Raw genomic sequence first — 18,324 nt, 5'->3', positions numbered from 1 at the left:
TAAAAAACGTTTGACATGTTTCTACGAACATTACGGATACTTTTTTGAATTTTCGTCTGCCCTTCAGGACCGGAACGAGCCTGTGGTTTTCTGAACATAACGCGCAAATCAAATGGCGGTTTTTGGTTATAAAACTAATCTTTATCGAACAAAAATAACATTTATTGTGTAACTGGGAGTCTCGTGAGTTTAAACATCCGAAGATCATCAAAGGTAAGCGATTCATTTGATTGCTTTTCTGACTTTCGTGACCAAGCTAATTTGAGGCTAGCTGTTCTTACTGTTTTGTCTAGTGATTGATAAACTCACAAACGCTTGGATTGCTTTCGCTGTAAAGCATATTTTCAAAATCTGACACGATAGGTGGATTAACAACAAGCTAACCTGTGTTTTGGTATATTTCACTTGTGATTTCATCGCTGCCAATATCATTGCATAATGCAGAAAATACACGAGAGTTCATGGGCCATGCTTTAACAAAGTTAACCATTTTCACTGTAGTGTCCAAAACGTCTTTCAAGCTGTCAGGCATTCCCTTGGCAGCAAGAGCCTGTCGGGGGATGCTGCAGTGTACCCAAGTGGTGTTGGAAGCAACTGCTTACACATGCGTTAGCAATCCACTATGTCTCCCTGTCATGTCTTTTGCGCCATCAGTACAGATACCAACACATCTTGACCACCAAATTCCATTTGATGTCACAAAGCTGTCCAGTACTTAAAAAATATCATGGTCCTGGTTTACAGTGGTTTGCAGAAGAGGATGTCTTCCTTAATTGACCCCCCATAAATGTAACGGACGTATACCAGAAGCTGTGCCAGGCCCTCCACGTCTGTTGACTCATCCAGCTGTAACGCATATAATTCACTGGTTTGTACGCGAAGCAGTAATTGTTTCAAAACATCTCCTGCCATGTCACTGATTCTTCGTGAAACAGTGTTGTTTGATGAAGTCATTGTCTGTATAGTGTTTTGAGCCTTTTCCCCCAGTATTGTCCAAGCAATATCCGCGGCAGCAGGAAGAATTAAGTCCACCACAATAGTATGGGGCTTGCCTGTCCTAGCCATTCGGTAGCTCACCATATAAGACACTTCTAGACCCTTCTTATTAATGGTATCTGTTGCTTTTATACATGTCTTACTACTCGAAAGTCATCTTTATTCTCGATCCAAAAACTCCCATGGCTTATTTTTCAAATTGTCATGTTTTGTTGCTAAATGTCTGCGCAAGAGTGAAGGTTTCCTGTGAGACAGTAACGGTTAATGTGATTGGATGTTAATTATTTGACTAGGCTACCTGTATTTGACATTGTTGTTATTTCGCTGAACACTAGATGGTTTCGTTTCATTTTTGGCAGTGAAACGAGGCCACTCAGGCAAGAAAAAAACCTCACCCAAATGTATAGCCCCATTGGAAAATAAAAATATACTGTTTCAAAATTTGAAGAAAAAATAAATAAAATGTGAATCACATTTTTATTTGGCGTACCCCCGACGGCATTGTGTGTAACGCGTACCCCAGTTTGGGAATACCTGGTGTAGAGTTTACGGCTGATCACTTTTGCCCCAGTGTTTTTCTGACATACAGAGAGACAGAGACAGAGAGAGAGTGGTAGAGATGCCTTTTGTGCGGCAGGCTATTTATATTATTTTGGTGTGGGTGACTCAGACCTTCATCCTTCAGATCAAATCCCTCTCTGGTGTATGTACTTAATTCCTGTCTGTCCTGGTTCACCCACCTATCTAGGGACCCTGGGACTGAACCCCTCTGTTTGCAGCTGGGTCCTAGACTTCCTGATGGGCCGTCCCCTGGTGGTGAGGGTAGGCAACAACACCTCCGCCACGCTGACCCTCAACACGGGGGCCTCTCAGGGGTGTGTGCTTAGTTGTGGGTGGACAAGTAGTACAGGAGGGGACTGAGTGGCCACACACGACTCCAACACCATCATCAAGTTTGAGGTCAGAGACTTAGCAGTGTGGTGCCAGGAAAACAACCTCTCCGTCAATGTCAGTAAGACCGAGAAGCTGATCGTGGACTATAGGAGAAAGAGGGGAGAGCACGCCCCCATCCACATCGAATGGTCTGTTGTGGAGAAGGTCGAGAGCTTCAAGTTCCTTGGCATCCATATCATTAAGGTCTTAACGTGGTCCACGCACAGTCGTGAAGAGGAAACGGTAGCCCCTCTTCCCCCTCAGGAGGCTGAAAAGATTTGGCATGGGCCCTCAGATCCTCAAAAAGTTCTATAGCTGCACCATCGAGAGCATCTTAACTGGTTGCATCACCGCTTTGTATGGCAAATGCATCACCCTTGACCTCAAAGCGCTACAGAGGATGATGAGGACTGCGCAGTACATCACTGGGGCTCCCTGCAATCCATGACCTCTATATCAGGTGGAGTCAGAGGAATGCCTGAAAAATTGCCAAAGACTCCAGCTACCCATGGCATACACTGTTAACTCTGCTACCATCGGGCAAACCGGAACCGGAGCATCGGTCCTCGGACCAACAGGATAAGACTGCTAAATAGTAAATGAATGGTACCCAAATGATCTGTACTGACTCTATCTTGCATTGACCCTACGCAAAATCACAAGACTATATATACAGTACACACCAGTGGAGGCTGCTGAGGGGAGGACGGCTCATAATAATGGCTGGAGGTAATGGAGTGGCATCAAAACCTGGAAACCATGAGTATGATGTGGTGGATACCATTCCACCTATTCCACTCCAGCCATTACCACGAGCCCGTTCTCCCCAATTAAGGTGCCACCAACCTCCTGTGATAGACACCATATACACTCACACACGCTACATTGCCATTCCCACACAAAACCCACACCCATTCACATACACTACATATGCACGTAGCGCATACCGACACAACACAAACACACATACATACACATTACACACACACATATGCACACTCACACACTTTTACACTCATAATTTGCTGCTACTCTGTTCTTTATTTGACTCTTTATTATTATTTATTATTATTATCTATCCTGATGCCTAGTCACTTTTACCCTGCCTTCATGTACATGCAGTATCTACCTCAAATACCTTGTACCTCTGCACATTGATCTGGTACTGGTACACCCTGTATATAACTGCACATTGATCTGGTACTGGTACTCCCTGTATATAGCTCCACATTGATCTGGTACTGGTACTTCCTGTATATAGCTCCACATTGATCTGGTACTGGTACTTCCTGTATATAGCTGCACATTGGTCTGGTACTTGTACTCCCTGTATATAGTTGTATTCGCCGCATGTGACAAATACAATTTGATTAGATTTTTACATTTGATCCCAATCTACTAAACAATTACATTCACTAGCTAAAAGCACTAAGAGGTTTTGAATATTGTTTCTATTTTTTCCACACCGGGACTTAATGATGGTTTCATAGAAGGCCTGTGTATTGCTTTAGGTTGCGGTGGGGCAGTGTTACGCTTGTCTGTCTGGTCTCTAGACAGCACTAAGTGTCTGTGTCTCTGTTAGAGAGATGACCATGATAGTCTAAACTGACCTGGAGTCAAAGTCACAATACGACCTGACCTGTGTTTAAAATAAGGGGGGTCTCTCAATTCAATTCAATTCAAGGGGCTTTATTGGCATGGGAAACATATGTTAACATTGCCAAAGCAAGTGAAGTAGATAATAAACAAAAGTGAAATAAACAATAAAATTGAGCAGTAAACATTACACTCACAGACGTTCCAAAATTATAAACTTGTTTCAAATGTCATATTATGTATACTGTATTTTCAGTGTTGTAATGATGTGCAAATGGTTAAAGTACAAAAGGGAAAATAAATAAAAATAAAAATGGGTTGTATTTACGCTACCGGTCAAAAGATTTAGAACACCTCAACATTCAAGGGTTTTGCTTAATTTGTACTATTTTCTACATTGTATAAAAATAGTGAACACATCAAAACTATGAAATAACACAAATGGAATCATGTAGTAACCAAATAAGTGTTAAACAAATCTAAATATATTTTATATTTGAGATTCTTCATATAGCTACCCTTTGCCTTGATGACAGCTTTGTACACGCTTGGCATTCTCTCAACCAGCTTCACCTGAAATGCTTTTCCAACAGTCTTGAAGGAGTTCCCACATATGCTGAGCACTTGTTGGTTGCTTTTCCTTCAATCTGCGGTTCGACTCATCCCATACCTTCTCAATTTGGTTGAGGTCGGGGGATTGTGGAGGCCAGGTCATCTGATGCAGCACTCCATCACTCTCCTTCTTGGTAAAATAGCCCTTACACAGCTTGGAGGTGTGTCGGGTCATTGTCCTCTTGAAAAACAAATGATAGTCCCACTAAGCCCAATCCAGATGGGATGGTATCGCTGCAGAATGCTGCGGTAGCCATGCTGATTAAGTGTGCCTTGAATTCGAAATAAATCACAGACCGTGTCACCAGCAAAGCACCCCGAGACCATAACACCTCCTCCTCCATGCTTTACAGTGGGAAATATACAGTCGTCGCCAAAAGTTTTGAGAATGACACAAATATTAATTTCCACAAAGTTTGCTGCTTCAGTGTCTTTAGATATTTTTGTCAGATGTTACTATGGAATACTGAAGTATAATTACAAGCATTTCATAAGTGTCAAAGGCTTTTATTGACAATTACATGAAGTTGATGCAAAGAGTCAATATTTGCAGTGTTGACCCTTCTTTTTCAAGACCTCTGCAATCCGCCCTGGCATGCTGTCAATTAACTTCTGGGCCACATCCTGACTGATGGCAGCCCATTCTTGCATAATCAATGCTTGGAGTTTGTCAGAATTTGTGGGTTTTTGTTTGTCCACCCGCCTCTTGAGGATTGACCACAAGTTCTTAATGGGATTAAGGTCTGGGGAGTTTCCTGGCCATGGACCCAAAATATCGATGTTTTGTTCCCCGAGCCACTTAGTTATCACTTTTGCCTTATGGCAAGGTGCTCCATCATGCTGGAAAAGGCATTGTTCGTCACCAAATTGTTCCTGGATGGTTGGGAGAAGTTGCTCACGGAGGATGTGTTGGTACCATTCTTTATTCATGGCTGTGTTCTTCGGAAAAAATTGTGAGTGAGCCCACCCCCTTGGCTGAGAAGAAACCCCACACATGAATGGTCTCAGGAGGCTTTACTGTTGGCATGACACAGGACTGATAGTACCGCTCACCTCGTCTTCTCCGGACAAGCTTTTTTCTGGATGCCCCAAACAATCGGAAAGGGGATTCATCAGAGAAAATGACTTTACCCCAGTCCTCAGCAGATCAATCCCTGTACATTTTGCAGAATATCAGCCTGTCCCTGATGTTTTTCCTGGAAAGAAGTGGTTTCTTTGCTGCCCTTCTTGATACCAGGCCATCATGCAAAAGTCTTCGCCTCACTGTGCGTGCAGATGCACTCACACCTGCCTGCTGCCATTCCGGAGCAAGCTCTGTACTGGTGGTCCCCGGATCCCGCAGCTGAATCAACTTTAGGAGACGGTCCTGTCGCTTGCTGGACTTTCTTGGGCGCCCTGAAGCCTTCTTCACAACAATTGAACCGCTCTCCTTGAAGTTCTTGATGATCCGATAAATGGTTGATTTAGATGCAATCTTACTGGCAGCAATATCCTTGCCTGTGAAGCCTTTTTTCTGCAAAGCAATGATGACGGCATGTGTTTCCTTGCAGGTAACCATGGTTGACAGAGGAAGAACAATGATTCCAAGCACCACCCTCCTTTTGAAGCTTCCAGTCTGTTATTCGAACTCAATCAGCATGACATAGTGATCTCCAGCCTTGTCCTCGTCAACACTCACACCTGTGTTAACGAGAGAATCACTGACATGATGTCAGCTGGTCTTTTTGTGGCAGGGCTGAAATGCAACGGAAATGGTTTTTGGGGATTTAGTTCATTTGCATGGCAAAGAGGGACTTTGCAATTAATTGCAATTCATCAGAACACTCTTCATAACATTCTGGAGTATATGCAAACTGTGGCAGCAGACTTTGTGAAAATGTATATGTGTGTCATTCTCAAAACTTTTGGCCATGACTGTACATGCAGAGATCATCCGTTCACCCACACCACGTCTCACAAAGACACGGCCCAAGCAAGTCTCTTCTTCTTATTGATGTTCTTTAGTTGTGGTTTCTTTGCCGCAATTTGACCATGAAGGCCTGATTCACGCAGTCTCCTCTGAACAGTTGATGTTGAGATGTGTCTGTTACTTGAACTCTGTGAAGCATTTACTTGGGATGTAATTTCTGAGGCTGGTAACTCTAATGAACTTATACTCTGCCACAGAGGTAACTCTGGGTCTTCCCTTCCTGTGGCGGTCCTCGTGAGAGCCAGTTTCATCATAGCGCTTGATGGTTCTTGAAATTTTCCGGATTGACTGACCTTCATGTTGTCACGTGTGCTTTCGGCCTCTAGGTCACCAGGTTCCTCGTAATGGCACACACCTGTCACCATCGTTACGCGCACCTGCACGTCTTCAAACTCACCTGGACTCCATCACCTCCCTGATTACCTTCCCTATATGGCACTCCCTTTTGTTCCTTCCCCAGGCATTATTGTTTCTGTTTCATGTCTGTGTGCTGTTAGTGTTTGCTGTTTTGCATTATGTTGTGTTTATTCATTAAAACACTCACTCCCTGAACTTGTCATTTTCATTGCTTATTTGAGATGTTCTAGCCATAATATGGACTAGGTCTTTTACCAAATAGGGCCATCTTTTGTATACCCCTCTACCTGGTCACAACACAACTGATTGGCTCAAACACATTAAGGAAAGAAATTCCACAAATGAACTTTTAAGGCGGCACACCTGTTAATTGAAATGCATTCCAGGTGACTACCTCATGAAGATGGTTGAGAAAATGCCAAGAGTGTGCAAAGCTGTCATCAAGGGAAAGGGTGACTATTTGAAGAATCTCAAATATAAAATATATTTTGATTTGTTTAACACTTTTTTGGTTACTCCATGATTCCATATTTGTTTGTTCATAGTTTTGATGTCTTCACTATTATTCTACAATGTAGAAAATAGTAAAAATAAAGAAAAACCTTGAATGAGTAGGTGTTCTAAAACTTTTGACCGGTAGTGTACAATGGGGTTTGTTCTTCACTGGTTGCCCTTTTCTTGTGGCAACAGGTCACAAATATTGTTGCTGTGATGGCACACTGTGGTATTTCACCCAGTAGATATGGGAGTTTATGAACATTGGGTTTGTTTTCAAATTATTTGTGGATCTGTGTAATCTGAGGGAAATATGTGTCTCTAATATGGTCATACATTTGGCAGGAGGTTAGGAAGTGCATCTCAGTTTCCACCTCATTCTGTGGTCAGTGTGCACATAGCCTGTCTTCTCTTGAGAGCCAGGTCTGCCTACGGCGGCCTTTCTCAATAGCAAGGCTATGCTTACTGAGTCTGTACATAGTCAAAGCTTTCCTTAAGTTTCGGTCAGTCATAGTCGTCAGTTATTCTGCCACTGTGTACTCTCTGTTTAGGGCGAAATAGCATTCTAGTTTGCTCTGTTTTTTTTGTAAATTCTTTCCAATGTGTCAAGTAATTCTCTTTTTGTTTTCTCATGATTTGGTTGGGTCTAATTGTGTTGCTGTCCTGGGGCTCTGTGGGGTGTGTTTGTGTTTGTGAACAGAGCCCCAGGACCAGCTTGTTTAGGGGATTCTTCTCCAGGTTCATCTCTCTCTCTAGGTGATGGCTTTGTTATGGAAGGTTTGGGAATCGGTTCCTTTTAGGTGGTTGTAGGCAATTTAACGGCAATTTTCTAGATTTTGATAATTAGCGGGTATCGGCCTAATTCTGCTCTGCATGCATTATTTGGTGTTTTACATTGTACACAGAGGATGTCTTTGCCGTATTCTGCATGCAGAGTCTCAATTTGGTGTTTGTCCCATTTTGTGAATTCTTGGTTGGTGAGCGGACCCCAGACCTCACAACCATAAAGTGCAATGGGTTCTATAACTGATTCAAGTATTTTTAGCCAGATCCTAATTGGTATGTCGAATTTTATGTTCCTTTTGGTGGCATAGAAGGCACTTCTTGCCTTGTCTCTCAGATCGTTCACAGCTTTGTGGAAGTTACCTGTGGTGCTGATGTTTAGGCCAAGGTATGTATAGTTTTTTGTGTGCTCTAGGGCAACGGAGTCTAGATGGAATTTGTATTTGTGGTCCTGGCAACTGTACCTTTTTTGGAACACCATTATTTTGGTCTTACTGAGATTTACTGTCAGGGCCCAGGTCTGGCAGAATCTGTGCAGAAGATCTAGGTGCTGCTGTAGGCCCTCCTTGGTTCGTGACAGAAGAACCAGATCATCAGTAAATAGTAGACATTTGACTTCAGATTCTAGTAGGGTAGGCCGGGTGCTGCAGACTGTTCTAGGTACCCTCGCCAATTCGTTGATATATATGTTGAAGAGGGTGGGGCTAAAGCTGCATCTCTGTCTCACCCCACGGCCCTGTGGAAAGAAATGTGTGTTTTTTGCCAATTTTAACCGCAGACTTGTTGTTTGTGTTCATGGATTTTGTAATGTCGTATGTTTTCCCCCTAACACCACTTTCCATCAATTTGCATAGCAGACCCTCATGCCAAATTGAGTCGAAGGATTTTTTGAAATCAACAAAGCATGAGAAGACCTAGCCTTTTTTTTTGGTTTGATTGTTTGTCAATTAGGGTGTGCAGGGTGAATATGTGGTCTGTCGTACGATAATTTGGTAAAAAGCCAATTTGACATTTGCTCAGTACATTGTTTTCACTGAGGAAATGTACAAGTCTGCTGTTAATGATAATGCAGAGGATTTTCCCAAGGTTGCTGTTTGACGCATATCCCACTCTCTCTCCTTTACTAGACCCAGTGCCACTCCAGGAATGTGACCTTCTGCCTCACAGACTAGTTGCGTATATAACCAAACAAGGCCGGACCCTGACCCTCCTCCCCTGATTGGAAGGCTAAATTGAAAACAGTCAGAATGCTCCATGTGCTTTGTAGTTTAGAGGTTTTTGGCTGTTCAAAGCCTTGATTTAATTATGCTAATACGTTTCAGGTACTGGTGTAACATTTTTACTACATGAGTTACAAGCATGTAAATGGCACAACAAACCAGTACCAGAAGTTTTATTCCGACAATATTTTGGGTTCAAGAAGTACACATTGAAGACATGTTGGTTTCTGCCTTGCTTTAAACCTTAAGATTATCCTTTACACCAGTACACATTTGTCGGACAAGCACACCTGATTCAACTTGTCAACGAATCACCAGGCCCTGAATGAGTTGTATCATGCATGTTTGCCCGGGATTACAACAAACATGTTCTGTTGGGGGTACTCAAGGACCGGAGTTGGGAACCACTGCTCTACACTTTATGAACGCTTAGTCTACCAATATGGTCGTGGCTTGGCCAGAGGTGCAGTGAGGGACCCCGGCTCTGCCATCTGCCAACCTGCCAGCAGCACAGAGACTGGCAGTGAGTGGATTCACAGTGACAGCAGCTTATGTGTACCAGGCGCTCTGTAGGTATACCTGTCACATCAGTCATGTAGCCCTGTCATGGTAACCCCATTGCATGCCCCATTTCTACCCATCCAGAAGGTCTGGGACTGGGGCTGGTGTGGGTCTGGGTGACAGAGAGCAAGTTATGCACTGCTTTTGGCCAGCAGCAGACCCAGGGCCTCTTGACTTTGCACATGAAGTCATTACAGCAGGGCAGAGTGGCAGAAGTGAGGTCTGGAATGCGGACTGTCTCACACTCTATGTGTCTGAGTGCAGCTTTGGAAATTATTATTGCCAGAGGAGGAATGTGTCAGAGAATAAGAGCTACTACTGTTGTCTTTCTCTCCCAGTGCCTCATTTAACCAGACCTGGGCAGTCTGGGGGCTCCAACACCGACACACACAATCATAGAACGAAAGGGAGGAGAGAGGGGAGGAGGAGTGAGAAACAGTTTGTGAAATTGAGGAGGGAAAAGGGATTTGTTGGGAAGTGTTGATTGCATTGGCATGTTCAGGGGAATGGCGCCGGAGGGAATGGCGGATGTTTTACGCTATTTTGTGCATTTTTTAATATTTTTAAAATTTTGGTACATAATGTTTCCGCCATCGTTTTCTACAGTGTGTTCGGAAAGTATTCCACCCCCTTGACTTTTTCTACATTTTGTTACGTTACAGCCTTTTCCCCCTCATCAATCTACACGATACCCCATAATGACAAAGCAAAAACAGTTTTTTAGACATTTTTGTAAATGTATTAAAAATAAAAAACATTTATTTTTTAACACATTTACATAAGTATTCAGACCCTTTACTCAGTACTTTGTTGAAGTACCTTTGGCAGCGATTACAGCCTTGAGTCTTCTTGGGTATGACGCTACAAGCTTGGCACACCTGTATTTGGGGAGTTTTTCCCATTCTTCTCTGCAGATCCTCTCAATCTCAACGGGACATTAAGAACTGTAATATACTCTGCTTCTCGGAGTCATGGCTGAATAAGGACATAGATAATATACATCTAGCTGGTTTTCTATGCATCGGCAGGACAGAACAGCAGAGTCAGGTAAGATCGGGGGGTGGTGTGTCTCTTTTATTAACAACAGCTGGTGAGCGATCTCTAATATTAAGGAAGTCTTGAGGTTCTGCTCGCCTGAGTTAGAATACCTAATGATAAGCTGTATACCATACTATTTACCTAGGCCATTTTCAGCTGTCTATTTACCACCACAAACAGATGCTGGCAGTAAGACTGCACTCAACGAGCTGTATACGGCCATAAGCAAACAAGACAATGCTCATTGAGGCGGTGCTCCTAGTGGCCAGTGATTTTAATGCAGGAAAACTGAAATCTGTTTTTACCTCATCTCTACCAGCATGTAACTTGTGCAACTAGAGGGGGGGAAAAAACTCTAGATCCCCTTAAGTCCACACACAGAGACTGTATACAAAGCTCTCCCCCACCTTCCATATGGCAAATCAGACCATAACTCTATCGTCCTGATTCCTGCTTACAAGCAAACACTCAATACGGAAGTGGTCCGATGAAACGGATGCTAAGCTACAGGACTGTTTTGCTAGTACAGACTGGAATATGTTCTGGGATTCATCTGATGGCATTGAGGAGTTTACCACATCAGTCTCCGGCTTCATTAATAAGTTAATTGATAACGTTGTCCCCACAGTGAACGTATGTACATATCCCAACCAGAAGCCAAGGATTACAGGCAACATCTGCACTGACCTAAAGGCTAGAGCTGCCACTTTCAAGTAGCAGGACACTAATCCGGATGCCAGGACAACAACCTCTCCCTCAATGTGGGCAAGACAAAGGAGGTTATCGTAGATGACAGGAAATGGAGTGCCGAACACGCCCCCATTCACATTGACAGGGCTGTAGTGGAGCGGGTTGAGAACTTCAAGTTCCTCTGTGTCCACATCACTAAGGACCTTTCATGGTCTTTACACACCAACATAGTTGTGAAGAGGGTACGACAATGCCTGTTTCCCCTCAGGAGGCTGAAAATATTTGGCATTGGCCCTCAGATCCTCAAAAGGTTTTACAGCTACACCATTGAGAACATCTTGACTGGCTGCATCACTGCTTGGTATGGCAACTGCTCTGCGTCCGACTGCAAGGCGCTACAGAGGGTAGTGTGTACGGCCCAATATATCACTGGGGTTGAACTCCCATCACTGGGGCCGAGCTTCCTGCAATCCAGGACCTCTATACCAGGCGGTGTCACAGGAAGACCCTAAAATTTGTCAAAGACTCCAGACACCCAAGTCATAGACTGTTCTCTCTGCTATCACATGGCAAGTGGTACAGGAGTGCAAAGTCTGGAACCAAAAGGCACCTCAACAGTTTTTACCCCCAAGTCATAAGAATGCTCAACAGTTAATCAAATGGCTACCTGGACTGTTTACATTGACCCCCATTATGATTTATTTATCGTAATTGTCCCTTGCACTGGGTCATTGCAAACTCACTAGACACACACTCACACACACTACACTGACACTCCAACACACACACAGTCTTGTCTAACTAACCTTGTGGGGACACACAATTCAGTCCCATTCAAAATCCTATTTTCCCTAACCCATAACACTAAACCTAACCCTTACCCTTACCCATAACCCGAAAACCTAAACTTAATCCTAAACCTAAACCTAACCCTAGTTCCTAATCCTAAAACTAACTCTAGCTCCTAACCCTAAACCTAATTCTAACACTAATTCTAACCTTAACCTGTCTAGGATAGGGGTTCCGCTAGCGGAACTCCTCCCACATTCCACTGAAAAGGCAGAGCGGGAAATTCAAATTTTTTTTTTTTTGAAATATTTAACTTTCACACATTAACAAGTCCAATACAGCATTTGAAAGATAAACATCTTGTGAATCCAGAAAACATGTCCGATTTTTTAAATGTATTACAGCAAAAACACCATGTATATTTATGTTAGCTCACCACCAAATACAAAAGAGGACAGACATTTTTCACAGCACCGGTAGCATGCAGGTAGCATGCACAAAGCCAACCTAACTAACCTAGAACCAACCTAACTAACCTAGAAACAACTCCCTCAGATGACAGTCCTATAACATGTTACACAATAAATCTATGTTTTGTTCAAAAAATGTGCATATTTGAGCTATAAATCAGTTTTGCATTACTGCTACCATCATAGCTACAGTCAGAAATAGCACGGGAGTAGCCAGAGTAAATACAGACACCAACGTCAACTACCTAATTACACATCATAAAACATTTCAGAAAAATATATGGTGGATAGCAAATGAAAGACAAAGATCTTGTGAATATAGCCAATATTTCCGATTTTTAAAATGTTTTACAGCGAAAACACCACGTATATTTATGTTAGCTCACCACCAAATACAAAAGACAGACAGACATTTTTCACAGCACCGGTAGCATGCAGGTAGCATGCACAAAGCCAACCTAACTAACCTAGAACCAACCTAACTAACCTAGAAACAACTCCCTCAGATGACAGTCCTATAACATGTTACACAATAAATCTATGTTTTGTTCAAAAAATGTGCATATTTGAGCTATAAATCAGTTTTACATTACTGCTACCATCATAGCTACCATCATAGCTACAGTCAGAAATAGCACGGGAGCAGCCAGAGTAAATAGACACCAACGTCAACTACCTAATTACACATCATAAAACATTTCAGAAAAATATATGGTGGATAGCAAATGAAAGACAAAGATCTTGTGAATATAGCTAATATTTCCGATTTTCTAAGTGTTTTACAGCGAAAACACAATATATCGTTATATTAGCTTACTACATTAGCTAGCACACAGCAGCATTGATTCTAGTCGAACGGTAGCATAGCACAGTTCGACAGATATATGAAAAAGCATCCCAAATTGGGTCCTTATCTTTGTTGATCTTCCATCAGAATGTTCTCCAAGGGGTCCTTTGTTCAGAAACGTCTTTATTTCGATCCAGAACGAACGATTTCCCTCTTGAATTAGCAAGCACACTGGCAGTGCGACGCTAACCTCTCCATCTTGACAAAATTCTTGCGTCGCATCACGTCTAAAGTCCAGAATAAATTTCAATAATATAATTAAACTATATTGAAAAACATACTTTAGGATGATATTGTGACATGTATCGAATAAAATCGAAGCCGGAGATCATATTCATCAATAACGACGGTTTTCCAGGAGGTGATACCAGGTCCAAATTCGCGCCTCCCAACAAAAAATAAATGGCGGTCCTCTCAATCAAAGAGGTTGTATTCAACCCCTGAACGAGATAATCACCTCATTTCTGCTCTCATTTCCGCATGACACCCAGGGGAAGGCGTATGGCGTGTTTCTACAGTCATAAGTGACATGCCCTTTTATAGACAAGCTCTTGAAGAGAGACCTCGATTTTGGAAATCTCACTTCCGGATAGGAAATTGGCTGTAAAAAGAGTTCTGTTTCACTTAGAGAAATAATTAGAACTGTTTTAGAAACTAGAGAGTGTTTTCTATCCAATATTAATAATAATATGCATATTGTACGAGCAAGAATTGAGTAGGAGGCCGTTTTAAATTTTGAACGATTTTCCCCAAAAGTGTAAACTCCACCCCTAATCCTTAAGAGGTTTTAACCCTAAACCCCCTAGAAATATCATTTGACCTTGTGGGGACTAACAAAATGTCCCCAATTGGTCCCCACAAGTATAGTTAAACACCTCCACATACGCTCACACACACAAAATACACACAGACATGCATATTGACGCATATTGCTCCGGACAGGAGGGAGACTCTGGCTGCTCCGGACAGGAGGGAGACTCTGGCTGCTCCGGACAGGAGGGAGACGCTGGAGGCTCCGGACTAGAGGGCGACGCTGGAGGCTACGGACTAGAGGGCGACGCTGGAGGCTCCGGACTAGAGGGCGACGCTGCTTCAGGGACGGGCTTCAGTCAGGAGCAGCCAGAGTCTCCCTCCTGTCCGGAGCAGCCGGAGTCTCCCTCCTGTCCGGAGCAGCCGGAGTCTCCCTCCTGTCCGGAGCAGCCGGAGTCTCCCTCCTGTCCGGAGCAGCCGGAGTCTCCCTCCTGTCCGGAGCAGCCGGAGTCTCCTTCCTAAAGGGCGTCGCTGGAGGCTCCGGACTAGAGGGCGATGCTGGAGGCTCCGGACTAGCGTCCTTCGTTGGAGGCCTCGTGCCATGGATCATCACTGGAGGCTTCGTGCCATGGATCATCACAGGAGGCTTCGTGCCATGGATCATCACTGGAGGCTTTGTGCCATGGATCATCACTGGAGGCTTCGTGCCATGGATCATCACTGGAGGCTTCGTGCCATGGATCATCACAGGAGGCTTCGTGCCATGGATCATCACAGGAGGCTTCGTGCCATGGATCATCACTGGAGGCTTCGTGCCATGGATCATCACTGGAGGCTTCGTGCCATGGATCATCACTGGAGGCTTCTTGCCATGGATCATCACTGGAGGCTTCTTGCCATGGATCATCACTGGAGGCTTCGTGCCATGGATCATCACTGGAATTGAGAGACACACAGGAGGCCTGGCTCTGGGAGAAGGCACAGGACTCACCAGGCTGGGGAGACATGCAGGAGGCCTTGTCCTTGGCCGAGGCACTGGATGCACTGGACCGTGGAGGCGTACTGGCGGTCTCGAGCGCAGAGCTAGCACAACTCTTCCTGGCTGGATCCCCCCTGTAGCCCGGCAAGTGCGGGGAGTTGGAACAGGCCGCACTGGGCTGTGCTGGCGAACCGGGGACACCATGCGTAGGGCTGGTGCAGTATACCCCGGGCCGAGGAGACACACTGGAGACCAGATGCGCTGAGCCGGCATCAACCCTCCTGGCTCGATGCCCACTCTAGCCCGGCCGATTCGAGGAGCTGCGATATAGCGCACCGGGCTATGCGTGCGCACTGGGGACACCGTGCGCTTCTCCGCATAACACAGTGCCTGCCCAGTCACTCTCTCGCCACGGCAAGCACGGGGAGTTGGCTTAGGTCTCCTACCTGAGTCCGCCAATCTCCCCGTGTGCCCCCCCCCCAAAAAAAATTCTGGGGCTGCCTCTCGTGCCCGTTACCTCGCGCCAATTCCTCGTAGTGTCGCCGCTCCACTCTAGCTGCCTCCAGCTCCTATTTCGGACGGCGATACTCCCCCGGCTGTGCACAGGATTCCTTGCCGCCCATTTTCCCACGCTGCTTGGTCCTTTGGTGGTGGGTGGTTCTGTAACGACCGTCGTCGGGAGAAGGAGAAGAGGACCAAGGTGCAGAGTGGTAAGTGTTCATATTACCTTTAATAAAATACGAAACACTTGATGAAACAACAAAAACGACAAACGAACAGTCCTGTAAGGTGAACACACAAAACAGAAAACAACCACCCACAAACACAGGTGGGAACAGGCTACCTAAGTATGATTCTCAATCAGAGACAACGATAGACAGCTGCCTCTGATTGGGAACCATACCAGGCCAAACACATAGAAATACAAAACAAGGACAACATAGAACACCAGACATAGAATGCCCACCCAAACTCACACCCTGACCAACCAAAATAGAGACATAAAAAGGATCTCTACGGTCAGGGCGTGACACAGTGGGTCTTGCGACGGGTATACAGAGATGACCAGTTTACAGAGGAGTATAGAGTGCAGTGATGTGTCCTATAGGAGCATTGGTGGCAAATCTGATGGCCAAATGGTAAAGAACATCTAGCCGCTCAAGAGCACCCTCACCTGCCGATCTATAAATTACGTTTCCAACTCTGCATTGTTGGGAAAAGGCTCGTAAGTAAGCATTTCACTGTATAGTCCACAACTGTTGTATTTGGCGCATGTGACCAATAACATTTGATTTAATTTAATTTCTGTAAGTGCAAAATTATTTTATTCAAGTATTGAGGTGTTTAATTGATGAGTTTTAAGGAGGAGTAGCATTCTGAGATGGTATAGGCATCCTAAGCTATACTTGCCCTTTTCTAGGCCTTCCAATCACTGGCAGGCTTGTATGTTATTATTTCACTGAATAGGGAGAGAAAATTCCCTTTGTTGCACAAATGGAAAGACAACATATTAATCCTCCATATTGCTGAGTTGACATTTTCTTGGAAATAATTGCATACTGTTGAAAGTCATAAGATTCCGTTTTTGCAGGCTCTGCTACTGTTAGCACACACATCCTCATGTAGTGTAGCTATCAGACTGGTGCTTGTTCCAACCTCGATGATAGACCTGCATACATTTACCAGAAGGAGATGGTGTCTCGAAGCTTGTCAACTGATTTAGCTAGTTCCTCTCTCTCTCTTTCGCTCTTTCTCGTTGTCTCGCTGTCTCTTTCAGTCACCCTCTCCCTCTCACCACCCTTCTCTTCTCTCTCTCACGCTCCTCCTCCTTTTCTCACATCTTGAAGAGGGAAGCAGAAAACATGATTTTACCAGATGCAGCTTCATCTGAGGTGTCTGTCAGTGCGAGGCATGTTGCAGTACATTAACCTTTTCTCCATCTGTTCCGAGCCAAATACAGGCAGACAGACAGACAGGCAAGAAAATGACTAATTGGGTTTGATTACCTGCGATGGATTATTTAGAAGTTGTTTTTAATGCTCTGCTCAGTGTTGCAGAAAGCCTAGCACCATGTGTCATGGGTTATAGGAGAGTATTATAAAGGCTATGTTGTCGGTAAATAATTAAGTGTGTAATTTGAAGATCATAAAATGCCGGGGTGCAGACTGCAGTTTTATGTAAAATAGTCTCTCTTGAAGACTAACTCAAGTAGTTGTTTTCCACAGAGAAGTGAACTAATATAATACTATGCACAGCTAGGGAATGCAAACCTCAGCCATTTCCCTTTTTTCTTTGGATTTGGGCCTTTTTTGTGTTAGGTCCTTTTTCCAAAGTGTAGTCAAGCCTTCACAAAGTTGTGTCCTATAAAGAAAGGTCGCCTTGCTTGAGCTCCTGTCTGAGTCTTGGCCAAGTACATTTACATGATTAGATTAACATTCTTCCTCACTGTGGGTCACAGTATTATAGCTGAATTCTTTAACGCCGGCAGTTTTCCCCCTCATATCAAGTGCAGTAAGTGAAGGAAAGGGACAAAGAGTTGGCGAGAAAGAGAGGCATAGAGGGGAGGGATGAAGAGGGAGAGAGAGTGTGTAAAAACTTGCTGTGTAGGTTGCCCTCCCCTCTTTTGGGGAAGAACGCTGTGTATATATATATATATATATATATATATATATATATATATATATATATATATATATATCTTTAATTCAAAGGGCTTTATTGATATGGGAAATATGTTTACATTGCCAAAGCAAGTGAAATAAACTATCAGAAATAAACAGTAAACATTACACTTCAAATGTTATATTATGGCTATGTACAGTGTTACAATGTGCAAAAGGGAAAATAAATCAACATAAATATGGGATGTATTTATAATGGTGTTTATGCTTCATTGGTTGCCCTTTTCTTGTGGCAACGGGTCACAAATCTTGTTGCTGTGATGGCACACGGTGGTATTTCACCTAATCGATATGGGAGTTTGTCAAAATTGGATTTGTTTTCTAATTCTTTGTGGGTCTGTGTAATCTGAGGGAAATATGTGTCTCCAATATGGTCATACATTTGGCAGGAGGTTAGGAAGTGCAGCTCAGTTTCCACCTCATTTTGTGGGCAGTGTGCACATAGCCTGTCTTCTCTTGAGAGCCAGGTCTGCCTACGGCAGTGGCAGTCGGTGTCTTTTAAGATTAGGGACGATTAAAACATTTTTTATGAGGATTGCCTTATTTCTATTACAGCAT

This window comes from Salvelinus namaycush, chromosome 18 (assembly GCF_016432855.1).
Source record: "Salvelinus namaycush isolate Seneca chromosome 18, SaNama_1.0, whole genome shotgun sequence".
NCBI lineage: Eukaryota > Metazoa > Chordata > Actinopteri > Salmoniformes > Salmonidae > Salvelinus > Salvelinus namaycush.
The sequence above is the reverse complement of the archived record's forward strand: the minus strand, read 5'-3'. Positions refer to the sequence as shown.